The sequence below is a fragment of the Seriola aureovittata genome, chromosome 9 (genome assembly GCF_021018895.1).
Source record: "Seriola aureovittata isolate HTS-2021-v1 ecotype China chromosome 9, ASM2101889v1, whole genome shotgun sequence".
Classification (NCBI taxonomy): Eukaryota; Metazoa; Chordata; class Actinopteri; order Carangiformes; family Carangidae; genus Seriola; species Seriola aureovittata.
Genome location: NC_079372.1, coordinates 2,961,963 through 2,988,968, shown reverse-complemented (window position 1 = coordinate 2,988,968; position 27,006 = coordinate 2,961,963). Strand labels below are relative to the sequence as shown.

General features: G+C 39.4%; 1 protein-coding gene across 10 annotated transcripts in view; it reads left to right on the top strand.

Annotated features, from left to right (window-relative positions):
• Positions 1–10,028: 10,028 nt before the first annotated feature.
• Positions 10,029–27,006, top strand: part of LOC130175184 (neural cell adhesion molecule L1-like protein) — a 53,034-nt gene continuing 36,056 nt past the window's right edge. For 4 of the 10 annotated variants that reach the window (XM_056385513.1, XM_056385516.1, XM_056385514.1 and 1 more), the window contains exon 1: positions 26,565–26,835. The gene's annotated coding sequence lies outside the window, so the exon portion shown is untranslated. Of the gene's footprint in view, positions 10,366–23,743; positions 23,820–26,560; positions 26,836–27,006 lie in introns of those variants that run through there. The other 6 variants (XM_056385511.1, XM_056385512.1, XM_056385517.1 and 3 more) reach the window with 6 other exon arrangements.

Genomic DNA, 27,006 nt, shown 5'->3' with positions numbered 1-27,006 from the left:
TTGTAGAGGAAAACATCACCGCTTAATTTGCTCACTCTGCAGGTCGGTTTAACAGACAGCAAAATACAGCAATTTCTCACAGAGTGGTGGAGGAAATCTCAAATGCACAGACTTCAAATGGGATTTAGGATGTTAATTATGACGTTTCTTGATCATAGAGCATTGCTCAACTCCAGACTGCACACCTGACAGGAATTCCTCAGGCTCTGTGCGGAAAATGCTGGAATTTGAAGACCAGAGTCTGTGGAGGCTCTTGTTTGAAAAGGACACACACACACACACACACACACACACACACACACACGCATGCACGCACACACACACACACACACACACACTCACACACACACACACAAACAGAGAGAGCGAGGCAATTTGTCACTTGTAAATGGAAAGTAATTTGACAATTTGTCAATTTGGCAGGAGGAAACACTGCAGCTTGCTTTATTATTTCATGAGAAATTTCACAGCTATTGCTGCAAATATGTAAACTTACATCACAATTGTTTTTCACTAAACCATAAATCCTCTTCCGTCTTTCATACCCCTTTGTTGCTGCTGTATAATACTTCTGAACATAAAAACATCTCTCACCTACGTGTCTGTCAATCTAAAATGATTTGGGTGTTTTCTGCAGTTCACTTGAATATATCACAGAGACACTCCTGGGGGGTCCTCACTCTTCCTCTCTCGCTCTCATACTGCCTCAGTCAGTTTCCCTCATTGTTTTCTTTTTTTTCAGAGTTTCTGTTAGCCTTAGTTCATTAGCCAGACTCTTTTCAACAGCCTTGCATAGAAGACTAATGGGCCAGCATGCCTTTTATTGCATACTGCAGTTCCATGGCTGTGGAGGTCCATTACTTTGGAAGATCAAGAATTTACTCTCTACTATAGGGAGGCCTTGCTAGGGGCTAATGAAGGGAAAGATCCACTTTGAGATAAATCCTCCTCCTGTAGGTCAATAAAAAATTTGCTTGGCTACAGAAGAGACCTGCAATTAAAAACCAGCTGGTGAAGTCTGACCTGGGGTGAGTCCAGTAAATTCAGCAGGGAGAGCCTAGGCACTCTGTCCATGCATCCGTCTGTCTGTTTATGAATATGTATATGTCAGCAATACATTTATCATAGGTGGTAATATCTCATTTTAAAAACTTATATCAATTTATTAATGTTAGTAAGCATGGGTTGGATATAAAGTATCTTGAATTACACCTGCCATTTTCCAGAAATTACAGTGCTGCATGTAGGATTTCACCATTAATTATTATTATAACAGAAGATATTTTGAAACATAGATTACACATGATAACCATGAACCGATAAAAAAAAAAATCCACTCCTGATAAACTGAAAACCTCTGCATGCCATTTTGTTTTTTTTTTTTTTTTTACTGGATTTAAATTTCGAGTCAGAGGAATAATGTGTTACACTACATTTGTGGCACATAGAGGTTGCTTCACAGCACAGAGGATGAACAGTATTCATGTAGCAGAAAGTGAGCTAAAGCTTTCTTGCAACAACAGATGGCGGCGTGAGTGAGAGACTGATGGAAAAATGACTCCCTATCCATTATCAGTTCTTATCCTTCTTGCTCTATTAAACAAATGCGCGCAGAGTGATACCCGAGGGAACAAACAGTGGCCGTCTCCCTCACTATCTACAATCACAATCACAATCACAATTTAGCAGCATTTAGAATACCTTTTTTTTGTGCAACAGAGACTGTCAATAATTATCTTAACCACATTTTTCAATTAATTAAATCAATTTAACACCAGACAATTGACTTTAATATTAATACACAGTATATTGATTACAGTAAAAATGCCAGATGATGATATGTTGATTAAAATGCCAGAAATTTTCCTTCCTATTTACACATAATGGACAAAATAACAACATAAGGTGGGTGAGGCTTGTAATGGTCAGTTGTGCTAGAGACTGTAAGAGGTGTTGATTCAACTCGACGGTCATTCAGAGGCTGTAGTTTGTAGTGTTATTAAGCAAATGTCCTGTTAAGTGTTTTTTAGTCGGCGTTGGTGAGGGGCTACTTGTGACCACTGGTGCTCTTTGCTAAAGCAGTTTATCCTGAGTGTGGAATATGTTTATTGAGAAGTTCCCTTTGCTGTATTATACAGTTTCACCGTGTTTGAAGCTGTTGCAGCTGCAATTTCAGCAGCGACAACTGTTAAAACAAAGCTTCACACAAGTGACTCACTTCTAAGCTGAATGCCATCCAAGCAGTATGTACCAGCTTTACAGAAATCTGAGTTTTTATGATGAGTTTTCAGATCAACATAAGGCAACTTAAAGAAGCAAAAGTCTTACTCTTAGCAGCAGTGCATCACCCTCGCAGTAATTTGGAGTTTAGTGTCTCACTTGAGGGCCCTTAAGCAGTGTTTGTGGCCTGTGACAACAGCCACCTCAGAGCTGATAGTGTGCAAATTTGATGGCTTACATTCCTCACGCAGTGTCAGGAATCAACACAGCGAAGTTTCTTACAGTAGTTTGTTGATAGTCAGTATCGCTACCCCTAGGCCAACCTTGAAGTTTTGACAAGATTAAATTGCACTGACATAATCATCTCCCGATGCCTTTACGGCCCTGGTAAAAGGTCCCTAAATCCTAAAGTTGCAGTGCAGACGGAATTAGACTCACTGCCAGTAGCCTTGCACTGCTGAGCGGAAAACATTGGGAAAGGAGCAGGTGGCAGCAGACATTGCTGCCCACGTCCTCATGCCAGTCTGAACAGGCATTTCCAGAGCAGCTCATTTGGTTATAAAATCTGCCAATGGCAACACACAAAGTGATAACCGAATCAAAATTGCTTTAATGCTTTAGTTTCAGTTGGGACACGGGGAGGGGAGGTGTTAAGTGCGGTAAAGGGTGGGAAGAGGAGATTGTTAAATGGAACAACTTGCCATGTGCTATGAATTTTCAGACAGGAAGTCTATCCTGCTTTTCAGAGATGCTTTACCTGACTGCCTGAAAGAGATGTACAGATCTGAATGATGCTTTTAGACTTCTGAAACACATTATATCCATAGAGACTGACAAGCCGTGTGTCTATACTCACCTAGACATCCCCCAATGTTTAGGCTGTGGGGCTGTTCCATTTATTTAAGCAGCTATAAATATTTAAACTGTAAAACTGTTATGGGAGATGATGCAAAAGTACTCTCAGCTGAATATTCATTGCTCATAAGTATTTCAGCTCTCATTTCACCGGTTTTCCATTGACTCATCATTGTGTTAGCACACACGTGAGCATGTTGTGTTCAGGGTTCAGTTTTTGCTGGCCAGCATTCAGTTGTCCGATGTCTGCAATCAATAAAACTACTGAACCTACAAGGTCAGTCTGCTTCACAAGAGATGGGCAATTTTTCTCTTTTAAGAAACGGCATGAATCTCCACAATCACACGTGGTCTTCGGTGGCTTCAGGGTCACATTTTATTCTCTTTTAATATTTCTGGAGACCAGAATCGGACAGAAAAGAGAGAAAGCTAATATTTACTTCACTAATTTAAAAATGAAAGGAAGTGAGCAAACTATTTTATTAATTATTAATTATGTAATATCATCTCTCATGCATACTATCTATTTGAATATCTGCAGACATCTTTTGATGCCCTGACAAGGGTCAATGCTTATTCAAATGAAACACAGTGCCCCTGTAATCATTAAAAAACCCATCCACAATATAATCTACAGTATTATTAGCAGAAAAAGGGTGTGTGGAAAATTCTCCAGCTTCACCCGTCTTGCGTAACCTGACAAGTACTGCCTGGCCCAGTAGTGTGCCTCCTTAAATAAAAATGCTTGCCTCCCTCATGAGAAAACGAGGCAGTTGGGAGTTGAGTTTACTTTCATTTTGAGAGCATTAGAGGCTTAAATGTGAACCCTGCAGTGTGATGGAACAAACAATGGAGATGCCACCAAAGTGGGTTCTATCCCATACTTTTCCTCTTCAGAGGGGGCTCCTGAAGCCCAGTGCTGCACACTTGCTGTTTTCACACACTATTCTCTAGTATTCAATGAAAAGATCTATCCTAGGTGATTGGGATTTAGATATGTATAGGTCCAAGGTGCAGACTGCTGTATAGATTTTCAATAGTCTCTTCCTAATGAATGTTTTCACTCTCTGCTTGTCAATGACACGCAACGATTCCCCTTCACTTAGCATACATTAGAGGATACAAGAGCATTAGCTTGTGTTTTAAAACAAAAAGGATCACTGTTGATTTTTAAAGATGTGCTTTTGTAGCAATTAGACATCAACATCAACACGCAACATATTTATTCCCATCAGCACAACTCAAGAAAATGCAAAAACACAGTCAGCCTCAAACAGCTGGTAATGAGCGACTACTCTGCAGATCTCCAGTGTTAACTCGCACATTTTTTGGTGGCAAATGATGCAGAAATAGTGCAACGTTCTCTCATTATGTCCACCATGAACAGCACTACGTGTGCTCGGCTCTCAGATTTTCATGTGTGATCATTAGCTGGTTAAGGGTGAACACATCTGTTTCCCTATGCCTTTGTATAGCTTAGCATTCTGGATGTCAAATACATGAATTATTCAAACATCTTAATTAACATAAAGCATCCTTTAATGGTCAACATGCTGACTTAAGGGTGTACATGACATGAAAAATGTATTCAATAAGATACATTATATATAAATCATTGCTGTGAATGTGCTTGTAATAATCCTTATGTTCCCTTGTTCCATGTTAATATTTAAGCTTTAATGAAAAGTTTTGTCATTAATTTTATACAGATTATGACTATTATTGTTGGTTTCGGGCCGTTGGCCTCAAGCAAGTGCAAGAAACAGGACGCTAAACTTTGACTTTGACCAATTTGAACAAAGCGATATCAAACCGATGACGACAGTGACTCTTATTTGGAATAAATTGTTGGGATTCTGAAATGAAAAGGTCAGAAAAGAAGTGATTCATGTACTAAGACGTTGTTTAGACAATTCAAGCCACATACACAATCCAAATTTTTTGTCACCCTGTTGCTATTTTCATGGCAGCTACTTATTCAATGTACGTATTTGTTTTTCTCAGCACCTTATACAGTCAGGCACATGTACATACAAACACAGGCTCGATCTATCCATCTGTCACATACACACACACAGGGAGAGGGAGAGAGAGAGAGAGAGAGAGGGAGAGAGGGAGTCATAAACACAGCAGAGCACAGAACAATACAAGGAAGAATAAATGCAACGCTTAGTCACATATTCCCAATATGCACGTGTATTAAAGTCATTTAACATTTCAATTTCAATTTTTCCCCTGGGCACCAATAGTTTAGCGAGCTGCTTGTAATACGGTTAAGTGGTGATGATGTAACTTCTCTTATTCCTCTGCAACGCTGATATTACACACATTCTCACACACATTCACACCCCTGGGTCTTGAGTCAATAAATGAAGGCAGCTGGCTTTGATTGCACTTATCAGTCAACATTTAGACCCAGTCCACCTCTATTTAGCGCCCATTGCAATGCTGTAATCTTGTTGGGGAGAAGGTACGAGATAATTCAATGCCATTATAACTGTAAATTTTGCATGACGTGTTTGATGTCGCAGGTGACGTCCACACAATATGATCAGTCATTAAAAAACCTGCATGCAGCACAAGCATTTTCCTCAGCTGCTAGACACATGTTCTGTATTCTTTGAAGCATTATTCCTCAGAAAGAGCATTGCTCTGCACATCAGTCTCCTTTCTTAAACCGGCCTTTCTTCCACTCTGCCGCTCTTTTATGAAGCTGACACTCAACGGTGAGGTTGTGGGAATCAGACGCTGCAAAAAAACAACTGAGTTCTGCATGTTCTGCATGTCAGGCCAATATTGAACATTGTACTGAAATGAATGGATGCAGAGGAAGATCCCTGCCATCTTCAGGTCAGTGTGCCCACATGCTGGGTATAAGTACAAAGAAATCCATAATTGGATGATTTCATACATCGAGCGGTGGTTCAGCCTTGTGCTATGGATAATCTTTGAAGCGTTGCTTATATTCACAGTCTGAATGATAGCTTTGTAATGACAAAATGACTATCAGTCACAAGCAGATGCCTGTGCAGAAGCCCACTGAATTTTGGGTTATATGGCTGAAGAAACATCTAAAGATGTGAATCCTATGGTCTGTAATTCAAATTTCTCCTGAGCAAAAATTACACCAAGTGCACTTATAGTTATCTGTCGTCTGGAGGAAGCCACCATCAATCAGATCTTACACTTACTTTGGTAACATTTTTGCTGCTTCAATATCATTATTGAGCATTACGAATCTGCTATTTAGAATTAGCCAATAAGCCAATTTCAAAAATAATTTTCAAATACGTATAAAAATGCTTTAAAAAATGAGTCCCTTACCTGAAAATTGATAAAAAGAAGTATTGTCTTTTCTTCTGTCTACTTTCTGCTTCTCTTTCTCTTCCTCACATTCAACCTCGCTCACCTTCTTTAAACTGGCAAAACAAAAGAAAGATTGGCAACTTTTTTGCAAAAGATTTCAGATTGAGTCCCATGAATCTTTTTTTTTTTGTGTCTTTGATAAGATGGTATGTTTAGACCAACACGCTGCAGAGAGCCAGAGTCCTTCAGAAAATTTGACAGCTACTTTGCAGAGTGCAAGGCCATAGTGAAGACTTTTTTGGATGAGTTTTTTTTTTTCATTAACTGCAAGGTCACTAAATTTGATGATCTGATTTAATATTCTAGTTTATGTCAAAATGCTATACCTAAGATAAATTTAGAGACAGCAGTATGGAAACCATGGGGAAATATACTCAGAAGCGCCCTCTAGAGGTGCAATAAATACAATAAATAAAAACTGTATGTCCACAACAGACTCAGCGTATCCAGCAGTGGAAGCACCTGAAGAACATTTCTTGCTTAACTGACTGAAAAATCTACACACACCTTCCACATTCAGCCAGGGAGAAACACTGCAGCTGGTAGAAATTATGTTTCATGCTCAAATGCACCTTAGAAAAAATGGTAACAGTCCGTCCACAGCATGAGATTGACCCTTTGATTCAGAGTGCATATGTTATCTTCTGTAATATCAAAATTCAACATTCAGATGTACATATTTGGTTTAATCAGTCATCTCACACTCCCCAGCCTCTCTGGGAAATGTGTAAACAGATGATATCAAAATGTAACATTTTAATATTTCTTACTGAAATAGAAACAAAAGCCTGGTGACTGTAAATCATTGAGAACCTGAGCGTGCCGCAGTAAGGCTGTGAAATCACTGTGTCTGGATTGTGTTGCCGCTTCCCTGGTGAGCAAGGCCATCTGAGATGTCACTAGGGGGCATTGTTACACCACAGGAGGAAAGACCTGGGAGCCAATAAAATATACATCCATTACCATGGCAACTAGATTTTCTACACTCATTCCCCTGTGTAATAAGTTTTGCACCTTTTTCTCTGAAGCTCAAAAACATAGGGCAGAGGTCAATGTGAGCTACCACTGACAAATAATAAACGGCTGTCACAGATGTGAGACTCATAATAGTGGGTTTTCGCTTAATACGAAACATTGTTTTACCTTATACTTTAGAATTACTTCAGTTAATACACACCCAGAGTCAAACGTGGTGAGGAATCCAACCATTTCACTTATCAGCGGTGAAGTGCTTCGAGCGAGAGAGAAACACAACTCAAGGTCAAGATTACAGGTCAGCGCAGCACAATAGCCTGATAATGGGTGAAAATGTGTGAACTCCAAGCGGTGCTCCAGTGTGTCTCACTATGGAGGGTAATGTCAGGGTTCAGGACACAGTGTTCACTGCTGGTTCAAGTGGTAATTGGAATGTGCGCCTCTTCTCTATAGCCTTACAATCAAGCCTGGACATTGTGGGAACGGAGCACGCCACGGACAACTTCAAAGTGAAGAACTTTATTTTATTCTATTCATGTTGATTGAAGTAAAGTTCATTTTTTCCCTTTTTTTTTCCCCCCCCTCAAAAGTTACATCAAAGGTTTTTTACTGTAATAAGAAACGTATCCACTTGTCATCAAGAATTGGGAGACTTTTGGAAAACTAACAAAAAAGCTACATTTAAATTCCTTTGGTGTCCTAAAGTCTTCAGTTTGAGCCACAGTTGATTTTGTATGTGCATGGTTATACAGCTGAAGGGCCTTGCCACAACATTTTCGGAAAGGTCAGACCTTGATTGCCCACGTATGCCTCAAATTCATAGAGAAAACTAAGAGTATTTGTCAGCAAAAGTAAATTTTTCACAGGAGTTTATATGTGTGAAAGAGGATTATTATCCTAATTAGTTGGCATAATTAGATGTGTGTTTTCAGTGTGTGCCTGATAAAATAAGGTCCATTTATACAAATAAAGTGACGATGTATCAGATTCAGTATAATTGTCGAGGAAATTTAACTACCAATTTCATGAATTCACAGTACACTTAAGGTCTAGTAAGTAACGCCAATGTAACACAGTGAAAGAAGAAATAAAAATACATATGTTCTTATTTTTAGTGTCATCAGGTAACAAAACTTATATATTCTTAAATTTAAATTATAAAAATGCTAAAATCCAGTGATAGGGTTACAATAAATGTTTTTATTTTCCTCTGATTCATTTGATAATAATATTCTTGATTTATTGATTAATCATCTATAAAAAGACAGTAGTCCTTATAGTGGGAAACCGCCCATCACAGGTTTCCTAAAACCCAACAACATGACTAACAGTCATGTCCAACAGTCAAAATCCCAAAGTTATTCAGTTATCAAGTTATTCAGTTCACTGTCATAGAAGACAAAGAAATTCAAGTCAATCTGAGAGGCTGGAACCAGTGATTGGTTTAGTGTTTGATGGTTAATTGTAATTGTTTCAATGCTCTTCTATGTTAAAAACCCCTTCTACACTTTAGCTTACAAATAATTATAGCAGATGGTGTGTTCAAATGCACTGGATTTGTATAATGAAATGGAAATTTGACATTTATGCTCATCTGAACATCTGAACACAGTCTGACATTATACTATGTGTGTGTATACAGTATGTGTGAGCCTGTCTCTCTCTCCACATACCTGCCCTTCACATTCCTTCAGACTCGTGAACAAGCGCCTAAGGTGATAGTATGTTTCACCTCTGAGACCATAACATACACAACACATTCTTCATTCTTAGTGAGTGCTAATTGCTTTTGTCTGGAAGAGCCGATATCTGCTGCAGCTGGAGCGTTATGTGAACTTATGAGGGTGTGGACTGTACAAACAGAGGCACGGTTTTATGTTTTTTTCACCTACTCACTCTTTTTATGAGTGCATGAGAATAGCTCGTTTCCATTTAGCCTAAATTACAGGTGTAGGCCTATCACCTTTAAACTGGAGCACGCAAATTGCTGATCTTCTGTAAAGAGCGGATGAGAAGAGGAAACTCCTCTCAGGAGCCTTTCATCCTCTTTAGTTGCATGAATGAACTTTGTCCTTTGAAATCACCAAGAACAAATGTAACTGATGACTAGTGCTGACTGAAAGCAAACCAGAGCTGTACTCATTTAATGTTATCTATTGTTAATTGTCATTTTGACTATTTGTCTCTTTTTAGACTGTACACCTGCATATTCTTAGCTAATTACAGGGAAGGATTCCAGAATTAGCAATAGCTATAATCTCTTTGTGCCACACATTAGTTTCATACCCTGTTTTGAAACTAGGTGTTTACCTGTATTGTCAAATTCAGGTAAACAAATAAATAACTAAACTAAACCAAACTAAGCTTTTATGAGGTTGCTCAACCGTGTGTTTTGCAGATGCTCTGGGTAAGTTTATGAATGAGGGCAAAAAGTGATGACGCCCGCTCTCGCGCCTTATTTGACTTTCCCTTGATTGACAATTGACACGCGCGCGCATCCTACACGCGGAGCGAAATATTTCCCCACGGTTTGTGTACCCGCTTCGGGTGCATGCCGGTTATAGTATATGACAGCAGTCATTCCACACACACCGTCTTCAGAGTCACTGCGTGTCCTTTGACCTCTGTCGCTTCTAAAATAGAGGGACAACCTTGTGGAGACTTGAGTCATAGTTGCAGTTGTTGACTGCGCAGTTTTGGCCGTCAGTCAAATAGTTCCAGCGGCTGAAGTAAAAGAGAAAAAGAAAAGAAAAAGTTTTTCAACTTGTCGCAAGGTTTTCCTGGAGGAGATGTGACGTTTGCCACACCGTCAGTTATATCGCGGACTAAAAGTCGTCATCACTTTTAAATGTAATCAATGTTCAATGTTTTAAACATTATCTCCAGGGGAAAGTGAAGACGAAACCTCCATACAAGACCGTTTCATCCCTCCAGCTGCTCGTCTCATGGGTAAGTTGTACAGCTTGTGTTAACCTGGGTGTCATAAGCTTGCTTGCTGATGCACATAGTGATTAGAAGGGATGCTAGCATGAACCTGTAAAAGAGTCTGATCAGACCATCAGGCTGCCAGTTGGATTTATCAGTTTAAATCAGAGTCAGGTAAACACGTTACCTGGGAACCGTTTGATCTGTTTGGAGCTCGGAGAAAGACGAAAACTAACAATACATCTGGATCCGTGCAGGATAAGTAAGAAGAATGTAAACACTTACTGTGAATGAAATCAGAAATCCTGTTTTGATAAGATTTTTTTTTTTTTTTTTTTTTTAATCATGGCTTCTTGAGGTGCTATGTGCTTTACATTTACATTTTTTGCTTTAACCAGAATCATGTAGCTGTTCCTCACAACTATAATAAACTTGATAACACATTTTCACCCCATTCACTCAAATCTTATCAGAATTTCTGACCCATGGTTTGTGGTGGGATCTCAAAGTGAGGCAGGAGGAACATTACTTGTAGGTTATGTTGATTCCAGTTGAGATATTTTATTCTTATCTTAAATGCTGAGAGACATATATCAAAACAATTCCTGCAGCAGACTGAATAGGGGTGTTACTGACAGTTTCTTGGACTTGTGTGGACGGGTTGTCCGCTCACACAGCTGCAGCTTTGCTGTAAAGTCATGTTAAACTCACTTTCTCACTTGCTTTAGACCTCAAAAGTCAGAATTCCTCACATGTGCAAATGGTTCACCGGGAGATCATATCTCTTTGTACCTGTTCCTCTGTCTGGCCACTCAGAGAGTGAAGGGGAGCGGTGGTGGATGAGTTGCCCAGAGCATTGGCCACGCTCGCTCCTGTGAAGCCGGCCTATTCAAGCCTCTGTAGCTTTGTCATAGCGAAATGGGTTGAGCTTCTTTCTTTGTGTGACCCAACTTGACTGAAATGTGGTAATTGGGGAATCGTGGGGTCCTCACTCCCTGTGGTGATGTTTGGGCCAAGCTTTCAATCAATTCATTTACACTACAACAGGTTGGTACATGAGAAACAGGTCAGCTTTTAATTTAAACTCTGAAAAACATCCAGTTTTATGTCCATTCAGGCGTGGTGTGCTCTCTCGGATCCGCTCCCCCTCACATGAGCAGTGTAATGTGGTGTCATGATTTTGATTACTTTTCATGTAGTGCCATAAACAAGACGAAGTTTCCACAGCTAACACTTTGTGAGAGGATGTATTTAAATCTCAACAACAGAATTCAAGTGTAGCTGCAGATTTTTAATCTTCAAATATATAAATAAGCAAGCTAACGCACCAGTGATGAAATATGTAGTTGATTCATTTATTAGTTGATTAATTTTCCAAGCAAAAATACCAAATTTTGAACTTCTTGAATATGAAGATTTCCAGATTTTTTTGTTCGATTCTACTGTAAACTGAATATCTGTTTTTGGACAAAACAAGACATCACCTTGTATTCTGCAAATCTGTGCTGAGCATTTTCCGCTTTTTAAAAATATTTGATTGAAAGATCTATTAATCAAGAAAATAAGAGGCACAATAATTGATAGTGAAAATGTTAATTTGTTGCAACCTTAGTAAAGACTCTGAATATTTATTCTTGGATTCAACAGTGCACTTCAACACACAGACACGAATGGCACTCCCTTTCTCAGCATAAGATTTAAATCTTCTTTTTCTCAGTATTGAGCAGGTTGTTGTGACTCAAGTGTTCTCCACAAGCACGAACTCAACCCTCCACTTCCGCTGCTCATCGGCATTTTCTAGTTTATTAGAGGCAAAGAAAGGATGATAAATTCTAAATGTCAGATGTTGAATGGTTTGCTTGAGTGCACTTCTTATGAAGCAAGTGCTTAAATGCAAACTGACAGAGTATTCACGCCGGAAATGTCATAATGCTTTGACACCATGAAATGGAAATCAAACCTCTCCTATAGGCAAATAGCTCCACAGTGGTAACAATGAGAGCGTATAAAGGTAAAAGTGTCCCAGTAAATCACTTCCTGCTACTTTTGCAGAGGTTGTAAACTGCATCATGCTGCAACACTTAAATCCAGCATGTGTTGCCACATGCCAGGCATGCTGTCTCCACCTACCTAGTCTGTCTCCTTCCATAGTGAAAGAAGACATAATTACCTCTCAGCAATCTGTGTAATTGTATAAATGGAGCCTGTCCGAGGAGTTTTACAATATTCTCTCAGTGTTGAAGTTCTAGGTGGAAGCCTGACTTTACATTGGGGGTAAACTGACAAAAACACATCTTATTCTATAACTTTGTTTAATGTAATCTTGTAGGTAGCACATTAATGCAACATGCTGATATTGTTTAATGCACTGGAGGGATTTGAAATGCTGCCAAATGTGTCGTGACAGAACAGAGTATATTTAGCTGCTGTCAGCATCTGAACAGCTCATTGTTATCCATTAGGAGCAGGTAGTGCAGTGTAAGAGCCTTACCAGGCAGGGGGTGGGTTTGTGATGTGCTGGGTAGAGTTAAACTCCTTGTCAGTCACATATAGTAAAGAACATTATGCTATTAACATGCAGAAGGATATAACGTAACCAAATAGTATAGTTTAGTGGTTGTATAAACTGTACCTGTCACTTCCAGAGGATTTCAGATGCTTTATTGTCGAGGCAGACACGGTTGGGGATTCCCTTAAGTAAAGTATAGGAAGGGAGGCAAACAGACATTAACTCACAGCATGAGACCAGCAGTTCCCTGCTTAATATAAAGCAATTAAGATTTTTCTCATCACTGCAAAGGATAAAAGTTGTTAAACAAGCTTGTTAAATTAGTTAATGTACAAAGTTCTCTAAATGCAGGTGGAACAACCACTAAGAGTAAATTCACACCAGAATCACACACTGCAATTTCACATATCACATATTACTACAAACTGATTAAACTGTCTGTGGGAGGCAAAATGCAAAGACGGCAAAACATCTCACTCCTGCTGAAAGGAATGAATCTGAAATGTGACTGTGTTTGCTTTTCAAGAGAAGCACAATAATCACTTATTTTACATATCAATAGTCTCAGAGAAAGCATTCTTGTGGATTAAGTGTTTAAGTGCTGTTTAAGGGGATAATCTGAGAGTGCTGCATGCATGAAGAAATGAAGCAATCTGTGTGTAGTTCTGAATCTGCTCCTGAGAATGTAACTTAACAGCTGTTAGAAACCTAGAGTCCCTGATCTTTGCATGCTTGATGCAAACTGAAATTGGAATAACAGCATCTTTTTGTATTAGATCCAGTTTTCAGTACCAAAGCACTATCCATCATCTGCACACATCCCACAGTACAAAACTAAAGGAAAAAGGAATCTAAAGGTGAATTTTTACATTTGATAAAGGATGGCAGCTGTGCTGTGCTGTGTTGTTCCCATGGTCTTTCCTGCTGTGTGTGTTAGTTTGTGGAGTAACTCCCTGCTTCTCTGCCATAAAAGGACATGCAGGAATCCCTTCCCCACTTCCAGCCCAATAATTTAATGATGCTTGGTTGGCTTTGGTCAGGAGATGACCATGAAAGAGAGACTCAACGGGTTCAGTGCTGATGTGTGTATTTGGTGAGGAAATTTACTGCTCTGCTCCGAGGACAGCCAGTCCACTTTTGGAATGCTTGTGAAATATTTACAGGAGTCACCTAGACTGGAACTCACCACGGCCAAAACTGCGGTTTAAAATAGAGGGATCACTGTCAGAAACTGATTGTGTCTTCAGCCTGTTTATCCTGTCTTTCTTCTCAAACAATTTTTGACAGATTATTAGTATCAAACTTTCACCTGTGAGGGGATAAAGCTTGAATCCTTTAAAATTCTCAGTAAATCTTTCCAGCGCAGGAACCAGCGCTCTTGTTACCATGGTGTCTGGCATTCTGCCTCTGAGCTCCGGCTGTTCCTAACAACCAAGAGCAAAGGTCATGACCGCTCCAGCCCACAACTGCTTGGTGAAATCAACGCCTCACACAGGGGGCACAAATAACTCTACACCCTGTCTGAATTGGAACAACTGAAGTTTCTCCTGTGAGCACAAGAAGAAGAGCAAGATGATCTGGCTTTGAGGGCGGTCATGTATGCTGTCCTCAGCCTCCCTCCACCCCCCCTGTGCCGGACTTTCAGGAGCGTTTGCACGAGCTCAATTGACAATAGGCTGCATTCCTCCTAGCAAGTGAGTAACATGGTTCTGTTGGCACTTGAAGTACTCTTCGCGGCATTCATCTGGATACTTGCTTCTGAACAGTGCCCTCACTGTTAAGACCCCTCTTTTGGGACACTCACTTCAGAGACAGAAAATACAGGAATTAATTGTGGCAAACAGATCACATTGCCTTGTTGACAGTGACATCATTTCCCAGTTGCCAGACTATGAAGTAAACATCCTCTCTGTATGTGGCCACCTCCTCCAGATTCTTTAGTGGATCATTGCAAACTCTTTGTTTTGTTTTGGTCCTTTAACCTATACAGAGGGAACAACTTTAGATAGGTGAGTTCAAAGTAAGAGCATATCACACAAACAACACTCGCTTAATGCTCCACTCAGAAAAGGGTCTGTAAAGTAATAGGCAGTAGTGCACCATGGATTGATGATGAAAGGGTAGTAGTAGTAGTAGTAGTAGTTTGGTAGTAGGAACTAACTCCACTGCACTCAGTTTGTCTATGTCAGTTGAGCAGGTCACTAAAAGCATGTTACTGGGTGTTAAATTAGATTATTGTCTCGGTATGATCAGATTGATCACATTGTTTCCATAATGGAAAGGGCATTGCAGTTTCACGGAAATGATCTGCATATGTTCCATCTTCTGCAATGATTGACGTTGTTTGGTCACTTGCTTTTTCTCACTCCTGGAGCACAGCCCAGATATTTGGTCAAGTGCTCCAATCCAGAACAGAGCAGCCAGATTATGTGCGAGATGCATTAACATCTCGTCTGTTATTCATGCAAAATGCCATTTGGAACAAAGCACCCCACTTCTTCTGTGAAAAACTACAGGTTTTTGTTATGGTTATATTACATGAGCGCTGATCATCTTCATTCTTTATTCGGGTCCCCATTAGCTTCCACACAGTGGTCGCTAGACTTCCTGCGGTCCACACACAAAAATAACAAATAAAACAAACATATATTAAAATCACACTATAACAATAAAGCAGAAAAAAACAAAACAAGCCAAATACAGAAAATAATTAAAATAACTAAAATAACTCTACATGCAAAACAATAAACAATAATAACTTGTGAAAACTAAATCAAGATTGTCACAAATGCACATTAACAAGAAGAAAATGAACACAAAGGTGCAGAAACCAGTAACATCTAGATGACATTTATCAAATTTTGTTTTATTAACCTCTTAAAAGAAAATCTACACTTGGTCTGTCTGATGTAAATGGGGAGCAGATTCCAAGCAGAAGAAGCTCTATAAAGGACAGTTCTCTTCATAAAATTTGTTTGTCAAATTCCTCTGTTTGGAATATTTTCTTAAAATTGGGAGGTAGGGCAGTTTTCATCACTTTTGTTACTTTCTCAGGAAATAATGTATGGATCTTGATGTAGCAAGACTAGGCCAAAACCTAGAATATGACTGGGCCGTGTATTATTATTAGCGACTCTCTTCTAAGTAGCCATGGTTTGTCCAAAAAAATCGCTATAACTGTTGATTGGTATTTTTGAAAAAGAGTCTCTAAATCTAGCGACAAATAAAGCTAAATTGGCAGGACTGCAGGTTGCAAAAGCCCACCTAATAGAAACTGAAATTCATTTTGAAAGAGCAACAGCAAATTGGGAAATTCCAACTCAGTCATGTGGCAATTGGCTGACCAATGGTGGAGGGTGCATACCATGTGGACATACAGAATGTTTTACAAAGTTAACCCCCCCACCCCCAAAGTCGTCCGCTGTTTCCAAGGTGGCAACCCTAGCGACCACCATGTGGAAGCTAATGGAGATCCGAATAAAGAAAGAAAAAAAGTACAAACATAATGCTAAAGAAGTCTTTTGTGTGTGACAGGAGTAAAGAATTTTGTTATGACGCAGTTTCATGTTCATACATGTTACCCTGCTGTAAGGGTGGGATGATCTGCATGAGCCAAAACAGGTCCCCACCACTTATGAGAAACTAATAGCAGGCTAAAAGCATGTCTCTCTCAATGCTGCTGCTGACATGTGGCATTTCCAGTGTGTTCCTTAATTTTCAGTAACATACAGTGGACAATTGTGTTGGAGGTATTTATATCTTTAGCTAAATGAAAATAACAATATCAATAAAAAAAAGCTCAATTGCAATTAAATGTCCTGAATTAAATATGTTATTGAAATAAAAGTGGTAAAATGTGGTATCAAAAGTATTCATTCAAGTGCCTGATTTTTATAATAACACAACAGTGTTATACATTATTTGATTACCATTACTTATTAATTACTGATTTTAATTACTTTACTAGTGTTTGTGCTCATGTAAAAAGAAATAAATGCAGAATAGATATATAGGCTAGAAAAAGTAGTACAACATTTCTCTCTGAAATTGACGAATGCAGAAGCTCAAAATGGAGGTACTCAAGTCAAATAGAGGTGCTTCAAAATTGTAAATGTATTTATACAGCCTCCTAAAATGGATCATAATCTGTATGATTAAGTGTTGAATCTAGGGCTATAATGAACTGTTATTTTAACTTTAGATCAATCTGCCTCTCACTGTCAGTGAGGAAACCCAACGATATTCAGTTTACTATCATGTATGACTAAGAAAAAAAATACAATCTTCACATTTTAGGACCTGAAATCAGCAGATGTTTGATGTCTGGCATTTTTACTTAAACAATAACTCGAGTCATTTAATGCAAATCAACGGATTGCCTGAACGTCAAATTGCTACAGTTCTAGTTGAATCATCAAGCTAAGCACAAATGGCAGAGATATGATTTAATTAACACATCTATTTAAAATATCATCTTAAAGGGGACCTATTATGCTTTTTTGAGTTTTTCCTGACTTATAGTGTGTTACATAGGTTTTTATGCATGTAAATGGTCTCCAGAAGCACAAGGATCAAAGTTTACATCAAAGGGAAAAAGTGTCAGGGAAAAAACCCAGTTTTCTCCTTTGTATGAAACGCTTTGTCGGGGGTCCAGACATTACTTCCTGGTCCTATTGATGTCAATACTTCTCTTGGTGCTGCCCACCTGCAAGCTTGACACGCCTCCACACAAGGCACAGCACATAACTACTTATGGTGAAAAGTTTTCATTAGTTTTGTAGCCATGCCGAAAAGACAGTGTTCTTGATTTCCTGCAGAAATCAACTTTATTTTTCCACAGTTCTCCACTGCTCCAAACATTATAGTGTGAGCCTGCACTTATGAGGACTGCTTCAGAAACCACGCACAGTTAGACGTTTCATTTTCACAAATGTTATTTCTGTAATTCACACTTGATGTGGCAGAACAGGGGATTTAGCCTCACAGCCTGTCAGTCTGCATTGTTATTGTGGATGTTAACCGCGTTATCGCGGCCCGGTCTCGACCTGATCATGTTAGTAAGAAGCAGCATCGCAAAGATTTAAATTCTTAAACGTTTGTCAGTGTTGAAATGCTGTACCTCGTTAGCTCAGATAAATTATCCACAGTTTAACAGCTGAGTTCATTTTTCAGTAATTATGCCCACTAACCTCAAATTCATTCAGATTTAGCAGCATTGTAAACCAGCAGGAGGTGAAGCGGTGGAGACTTTCTGTCTGTTCCTCCATTATTTATATTCCTTTAGTCCAGAAGTGTCCACAAATAAAAAAACAAAAGGGTTTCTTATAAAAAATATTCTAAGTTATGACTATTGTCACCCAAAGTTTGCCTACACAAGATGTGCAGAACGTGTCGTGGCCATGGTAGTTGCCTGCAAACTGACCAATCAGAGCACACTGGGAGGAGGAGGGCCTTAAAGAGCCCTGAGTTTTACAGAGCGTTTCAGACAGAAGGTGAAGAGAGTACAGTATAAAATGTAAGGCAGAAGATCATTAAAGCATGTAAATCTTTTTTAGTCGACACCAAGAATGAAATGACCAACACTAAAAATGGCCATAATAGGTTCTCTCTAAAGGCTTCTTTAATAACCAGTACAAGCAGCATTCTCCCTAATGCTCAGAGTTTCACCCCTATGGCCAGCTCATTGAACAGGTGTTGTACAAGCTTGTTTAAATTCCTACAGTTTGTCATGGTAATACGAGTAGTTTTATCTTTATCATATTTTCCCCAGGCCTCTGAAATCTTTAGCTCTTCTATTTTAGCACAACATGGGAGGATTAACTTTGACCCTTGTATACGCAGTGCATGATTTTGCTCATCTACTGCTGGTCTTCCTGACAACGGGCTCTGAAATGAATGTCTGTCTTTTCCTGCTGCTGGAATTTGATTCATATGCTAATAAGCTGAATTCCCATGGATTTCTCTCTCCTGTGCCATAGATATTACCCTCAAAACTGTCTGCCTCCCCCCTCTCCCTTTTTCGATGTTTTTGTCCCTCTTGCGCTCCCTAACTTTTATTCTTTCTCAGAATCACAGCCTTTCTCGCAGTGCTTTTACACAACACACTTTATGTGGTTGTGCACAGTTCTGTCTTTACAGCAGGTGCTGATATGTATCTGCGTTTGCCATCAGGCCATGTAGGTGTTCAGGCAAAGCACCATGCATCTCCCTGCTTGTCTGAAACGCTTTTTTCCAACGAATGGATAAAGATAAGGCAGCTTGGGAATTTACCTCAGATAGTCATAGGTGACTTGAGTTTATGACTTTCTTGATTCAACATTCTCTACATCAACGTGCAGTAGCTTATTTTCCTTAATGTAAAAACTGGGGATTGGTAACTGTAATTATACCCTGGCCAAAGGAAATACTTGCTTCTGTTTGGCTCACAGGGATCTTTTTAAATTGTCAAACTGTCATTAATCTGTGGATAAGGGAAGTTAATTATTTGTGGTAAAACTAATGTTTCCAATAGTCTGGCCAGAGAGGACAAAACATTACATTACAAACACCTCTCAATATCATATAGTCCAGTACAATACCGCCTTTAATTATGGCTGTGACCCTCAATAATGATCTTATGATTGAATTTACACACTTCTGACAATGTCACTAAGAAGTGAACTCATTTTTCTCATTTACGGCAGAGCCACAGGACTGAATTGCAAAACCAAGGTACCTAATAAATTGTCCATTGACTCTAAATATCACTGATGTCCATAACGTTGACCCAGACTCATCTACATGTAGAAAAACGTGTTCATCATTACTGCAACTCATACTTTATTTTAGCTCCGTGGCCAAAATTGTTTTTTATTCAAAAATATTTTATTGTTTTAAATTCAACAAGGTTTTTCTACCCGTTGACATCAACACATTATGACAAAAGAACATCAGTAGTAACAGCTTATGCTAGTGCAGGTGATGAAAACAGGGGAGAAGGTTTAGCACTTTTAATCACTCTAATTACTATTGTACCCTCATCTTCTTCTTCATGGTAACAGGCCTTTTGTGTTACTTTTTATGTTTCATTAAGTTTGACTACAGTGTTGTAATAATAACCTTCCTAGCAGGACCTGCGTGTGAGAAAAGTGAGGTATTTCATAATTGTTAGTCAGAGATGCCAGAGGGGATATTGCAACCTCTGTCTTATGGTAAAGTAGCTTTTGTTGATACTTGGCTGTGAATGTGAGACCAGCCACCCTGCATTTAATGACAGCCTGTGTTGAAACACTTATTAACCTGACTGATGTTGTCACTTGTGATGTGGCCCTCACACGCAGAAAATTGTCAAGCAGTTAATCATCTGCATACAGATTGATTCGGGCCATGATGTTCCTCTGAACATTTTTTTTTCTTTGCTCTGGCACTTAACTCCGTACACCAGCTCCCAAACTTCCGACCCAACACAGTGGAACCTCTAAAACACTCCTTAATGGACCCTTTCAATTGGGCATACAGACCAGAACAAACACTTTCATTCATGGTGTTCCAAAAATGCTAATGAAGCAAGGCCCTGACACTTTTACAGGGGTACCCCTGTCATGGGCCTGTGTTAGACAGTAGTGAGGCTATCACTCACACAGGGTGATGCGAGGTACAGCTCCTATGGTAGCTGTCCCAAGTGTAATTTAGACCTACCAAGCTGATGGGTCTCCTCCAGCGCCACTGGCTCTGAGCCATAGCAGGTCAAACCAGGTTAGAAAAAGCAGGAAATAAGAAATTGGAATCAGTTGCCAGAAGCAGCTCATGAAATGCCTTAGCTGCCTTTACTGATGTCAAAGTAGCACATTTTATCTACCAAGAGTTACTCTCATATTAGGATGAACCTGATGTGTTAACTTTTCTTGCTGATTGATTAACTCTGATAAATTGACTCACAAATCAACTTAAAGTCGTGTCTTTTATTGATTATGCATTATAACTTGAAAGGCCAGGGTTTTGTCCTATTCAGAAAAAATAGTTGTACTTATCAGTCAGATTTATTTTGCATCATGAGCCCCTGTTAGAGCTTGCTGCAGATGTAACGATACTAAGGCACAGCTTTGAGGGTGCACAATGAAGTGACTCATGAGCCGTATTCTCTTGACATGTCGCAGCAGATGCTTCAAAACTCACTGATTGCCAACTCATCACGAGTAGGCGGATAAGTAATTTATTTTCTGATGGGTTTCTCACAAGTATGATGATTTTGTAAATGCAGTGGATGCCAGATAAATTGCCTTTGCTGTTTTCTTTTTTCTTCAAGAAAGTATGTGGTTAATGAAGAGAATTTCTGCAATTAATTGTCAAGGCTTAACAACATTATTCCTCTTCATTACTCCTAGAGTTGTTGAAAATATTTCACCTTTGTAGAGTACTATGATGCATTCACTGTCACCATTTATACTTATTGCCTCATATTTCAGTGATTAAACGGTATTATATATATTTTTAATTTGCATAGATTATGCATTATACCTCTTAATGTCAGACACTTATGGGATTGGAGTCCTGGCTCAGACTGTTCATCCAGGCAAACAGATGTAAAAGGTGGAAAGATTACTCATCATCCTTTTCTGTGTTGTTTGAGAAGAAACTAGGCTGCAGGTGCGAGCCGTTTTAAGAAAGACCCAAATACGTTTTTCAAAGTGACAGGAAAATCCCCCCTCCCTTTTTAGTCTACCTAAAGCTTGAGGACTGACAGCCACAAAATATGTTTTTAGTGTTAGCAGGGTGGGAGAGGACATGTGGCAGTGGGAGAGTACTTATAAAGGTGTGTACATGCTACAAGATCAGGCAGGTCTCGCACTTCAGTGAGGCTTTATTACTCTCTGGGTCTCAGCCCTTTTGAAATGAATGTTAATCCCCTGGATTAAACAACAGCTGTTATTTCTAAACACCATAAAATGGCATTTATCACAACTTGTCACTAAGGACGTGGGCGTCTCTGTAGCTCTATGGGTGGCTTTTGTTATCAGCTCTTTCTTTTCCTCCCACCTATGAACCTATGAGAAGAGTAGTGAGATGAGAGTGTCATGAGATGTATTGATTATAGGCCTGCCTATTGTCTCTGTTGGACATTTTACTGCCATTACACGTGGACATAAGAACTGTCTTTTGGTAGATATGTGTCTGTTACAATATCCATAGTAATAAGTCAAGAATTGTTGAATATTGAATTTTGATGATGGAAATTATATTGTTAAAGCTAAAACAAGAGATGTAAAGCAAGTTTGTTTCGGTTAATAAATTGTAATGGTTGTCATTCCATAAGAATTTCTTTAAATACTCATCATAGACCCGTCATGACCCACCTGAGCCATTAAACAAAAACATATTACACAAATTCCTCTGCAAGGAGGAATCCCTGTGGAAAGCACTACAGTTTTAGAAACTAAATTTACCGTTGTGTTTCTGTAGCTAATCCTGCACACAAATAGACACACACACTCCAGAATTGTATTTATAGGTCCTCTACCCCAAGCAGCTAACAGCATGGAAATCATTGTTTTAAAATAAATCAAAGATGTAGTCCGTGATGCGAATGTAAACAAAATGGTCTTCCCATATCACTGCAATTCAAAACACAGGAGTGGAACCTATGACAAATAAAATTGGCTGGTTGAAACATGGACTAATACTAAAATTAGTGTTAGTGTTAATAAATAACGGTAAATGCAACAGTCAGCAGGCATATTTCCAACTATATTGCAACAAAACGTTTATGTTTTAAAATTTAACAAATTTTACTTTGGTCAAAATAATCAAGGAGCAGACATAAATGACAGTTCTGAAGCAAAATTTCTTCCATTTGTTGACAAAGACCCCACCAACCCAACCTAATACCACTTTAGGCCTTCAAGATTATCCCATAAACTCATTACCAGCTTAGTTTAGAGCATAGAGCGCAGCGCTGTTCGCTTATCTGCCGCTCTGCAACAGTGATGAACAATGTGCCAGGGTGAAGGAAGGTGTGAAGAGGTCTTCTGGAGGCCACGGTGTTTGAAGGGAGGAAGTTGAGTGTGACTGCTTGTCTCCACACGGTCTCCCTATGTGCTGCTTGCTGTGGCAAACTGATTAAGCTCTTGAATGCCACTCTTTGTCACCCTTCACTTCTACAAGGCACATGTCTCTGTAGTGATTCATGTTGTTTTCTAGCCTGTGTCACTCAGCGGACACTGACTTCTTTTGTGTAGAACTTAAGTTTTTGTAATAATTTATTATCATAACTCTGCATTTGCTGTGAGACAGGGAATACTTCCAAAAAAGCTAAAGGAGCAGTGGAGGATAGGAACTTTGTTTGTTTATGAAATACCCAACCTTCAGGTCTATGTTTTGATAACAGGAGTTTAATGTTATAATGGCATACCAGCTGGTTGCGTGCTGGGCTCGCTCCTGTTTAGAGAGGCAACCCCTTCACACGTCATTCCGCAAAGCACTATGTGCCAGAGAGCAGGAACCACTTAAACCCCAACTGAGTGAGCTGGGCGGCACTTTAATGAGCGAAACACTACCACAAACCTCTACACAGTACATGTGCACTTCAAAAGTAACTTTTATTTGTAAGGACGAAGGATTCGTTCTACTGCAGGTCAAATGAACCACACAGCAGTGCAGTGGTGTCTGAAACAAAAACATTTAGCAGAAGGATTCAAACACAAATGGTTTTTTTACCTCTGACTTTCCACGTGCATGTGTTTGGTGTGTTAAAAAGTTTTGAGATATCAGTTGCTACATGCTTTTGCTTTAAACCTGTTGTGCTTGTACCCTACTGTTAAGACTGTAGAGCACCTTCCTCTTTACATAATACTGGAAGCACAGGTTTGATGTGAATGTGTTTGATGTGTGTCAGCGAGCTGTTTGTGTGAATTCCAGGCTTACATGATTACAAGTTTGCTGAAGGGCTTGGGGAACTGAAACAGAGACAAGGCACAAATAACCGCACAGTCAGGTAAGACCTTAAAGGTAATGGGAGTTGTTATTTTATGACCTTAGATAGCTTAAGATTGAAAAATGTAATATGTTTTTATCCTCAGCTACCATAACTGATAAGAATGTATTACCCCAAATAAACATGCTACTGTATCTGACACTTTACAAATCTGATACAGTCAATGAGATACAGATAAGACCACAGGAACATTCTTGATGTTGGCCTGATTTCAGCACATCTGTTGTTTTAATCTTATCTGCGAACCTATGCCAGCTACTGAAAAGCAGGGCAATCATACATTATAATATAATAGAGATGGTATATGACACACAGAAAGTAATCAGTCAACATCTATAGGGATCTAATGATTTATGTGAAGAATGAGACCTTAAGTAGCCCAGCTCATTGAGTTTAATTCGGTTAGTTTACTTTGCTAAAACAAAGTAGACAGAGGACAGTTTTGTTTGGAAGAGCACGCTAGTATTTGTTAATGAATGGAGTTTGTCTGAAGGCTGGTTTCATCTCTGTCAGCCACCCACCCCCCAACCCCCCCATCACTGCTGTCATTGTCTATGTTGACAGCCAAGCTTGTCATGATATGTTTCCTTTGTGTGTGCAGTCATGTGTTGTATGCTTATATGAAGTTTCCACACAGTTCACACAGTTAGTGATTTCAAGCAATGTGTGAGATTGTTATAGAAACAACAATGGGACACAACCTCAGCTGTTGTTATGATAGAGTGACAGTACAATCTTAGGTGTGTGCTGGTGACGTTTGATCCGGTCTTTGATTATGCTCATAACACACACTCACACACGCCCATATGTTTTTACACAGTAGTTTTAACACAGTCATCTAATGCTGCAGTATGTGAAGCCTTTGGTAAGTTTGTCTGGAAGGTGTCTTGTGATTACTGTGTATTTAGGAGCTGATGTATAAAGACAGAAGTAAATAACTTGCAATTAATAAATAAAAAGAAAAAGAAAGTGCCAGAAGGAAGGACTGTCGAGGAGGAAGGGCTTCAGGGCTCCACAGGCGATTGAGGTGTTGGTGGAGACGGGAAGTAGGAATTCACAAATGTCGTTGTCTCTCATTTGTTTAACATTCACGTTAGTTTAACAAGCACAGTGAGACTGCTCATGATCAGAGACCCTGAAAATCCTGTGCATTCCCTTCAAATGTGTTTTTGTTTATTTCACTGTGTGACTAACTAGGTGTCACTCATAAGCTGTGAGTCATAATTAGAACAATGAGTCTGAAATATGGTTGTGTATGTAGTTCACAAAATTTAAAACTCTACACAACATTGAACAAAATTGAGTTGACTTAATTGACACACAAACACACACACACACACACACACAGGAAGAAGAAATTGTTATCATCAGTCTGACAGTCTTTCATATCATGTCAGAAACATATGTTATAAAATATATGTATTATATTATGTATTAGTGACTGTCATGTTATATTTTCAGTCTCCTTTCCTTTTGGCTCTAACTTTGCTTGTCCCAGTTCTCATAACGGACAACCAGGTGACTGTGTGTGTATTTGCTTAGGCTTGACAGTGCACGTTTGGTCATGTTACGGCTGTTGTTTTTTGATTTGCATTTATCTTTTGAGCACATTGTCCCATGTCCACATGGCATGTAAAGCTCTGAGTGAACGTGCAGGTCCGTTAGGCTTTGCCTCTAAGGTTGATTTCTCTATGTTTACAGAAGCCCTGCTCTCTTACACATGGAAAAGATCCATTTAAAGACAACAGTCTTAAATGGACTGTGTAATTATGTCCAGTCATTCTGCACTCGCAGTGACTTTAGGCTGCATTGCAGGCAAGTCTGAATCAGTCACCGATTTCAAAGTAAAAATGTAGAACAGCATAAAAGGTTTAGCTTCCAATTTTTTTTTAATCTGCAAATAAGTAAAGACAGAAACAAGATAGAGACTTTTCATTTCTTTATTAGGCACAGTAAATTAAGATCTCTTCACTCAAGAACTACTCACTGAAGCTTTCTTTAAAATGTCACACTGTCATTCTTCACTTTATCTGGCATTTATGAATCTCATAGTTAGATCATCTCAGTGTAATACTAACAGTGAGCTTGCACTAGTTCATTTCAAGCTCTGATACACTGGACTTTGAATGTTAACCCATATTCCTGCTCACTGGATGACCCTGCAGGGCGCTGTGAGCAGTGCATACTCTATTGGTATGGTCATTATGTCTCCATTAGGCATAGCAAATTGTGCTGTAGATTAAATCTCCTTTATTCCCAATTCAGTACAGATCTGGAAACAAATTGGACAACACTCAGGACAGTGTCCGTCTTGAAAATAGGAAAGGAAAAGCCAAATCACATATCTTAGTCTTCTATCAACAAAGTCACGTCTATTTCAGGCATGTTCTCCAAAGCCTCCATTTATCAATACCCTGAAGCACCTCATGGGAATGAAAGTACACGTCCACAAAAGCTCTGGTCCTCTGAGAGAAGATGACTCCCTTCTCTTTTCAATGGAGCTAAGACACATTGCATTAAAATCATTGAGATGGAGTCGGGTGTAAATGGGCGTGCATAGTTTGTGGAAGGCAGGATGGACGGATCAAGGAAAAATGGAGAGAGAGTGAGTGAGAGAAAGAGAGAGAGAGAGAGGCATGCCTGTACTTCCTCTACACCCATTCTTTAATGCTCACTGAGTTGCCCCGCAGTGCAGGCTTTGTCCCACTCATTGTCACAGGCTTAGAGAGCCTCTTTGCCAAGTGAGAGGCTTTGGCGACATATGTCACTTCAGTGAGTCTCCTGTCGCTCCTTTAGCCGCTTGAGTGGAGGGGCGGGCATGGAGGCGTGTCTGTGCACCAGGAGAGGAGAAACGTGAGGTGGTGGAGGAAGGACATGTCAGAGATGTTGGTTCAGAGAGAGTTGCTGGAATGACCCCATAATGGTTCTGTGCTGTACTTTTTCTATGGATGTGTAGAGCAGCTGCCTTGGGCCTCTGCTGGAGGTGGACTGAAGATGTAGAATGACTCAAAAAAGAGTAAGTATTGGTCACTTAATGGGAAGTTTGATATTATCAGCCCCTAGGACGAGGTTTCTTTCTGTAATTAATGTATGTTTGCTTGCATGCACATTGTATACTGCATTACTTAACAATCTTTACTTTGCAGTTACACATAAATAGTCTGTGGAGGTGCTGTTTGGTCTGTGG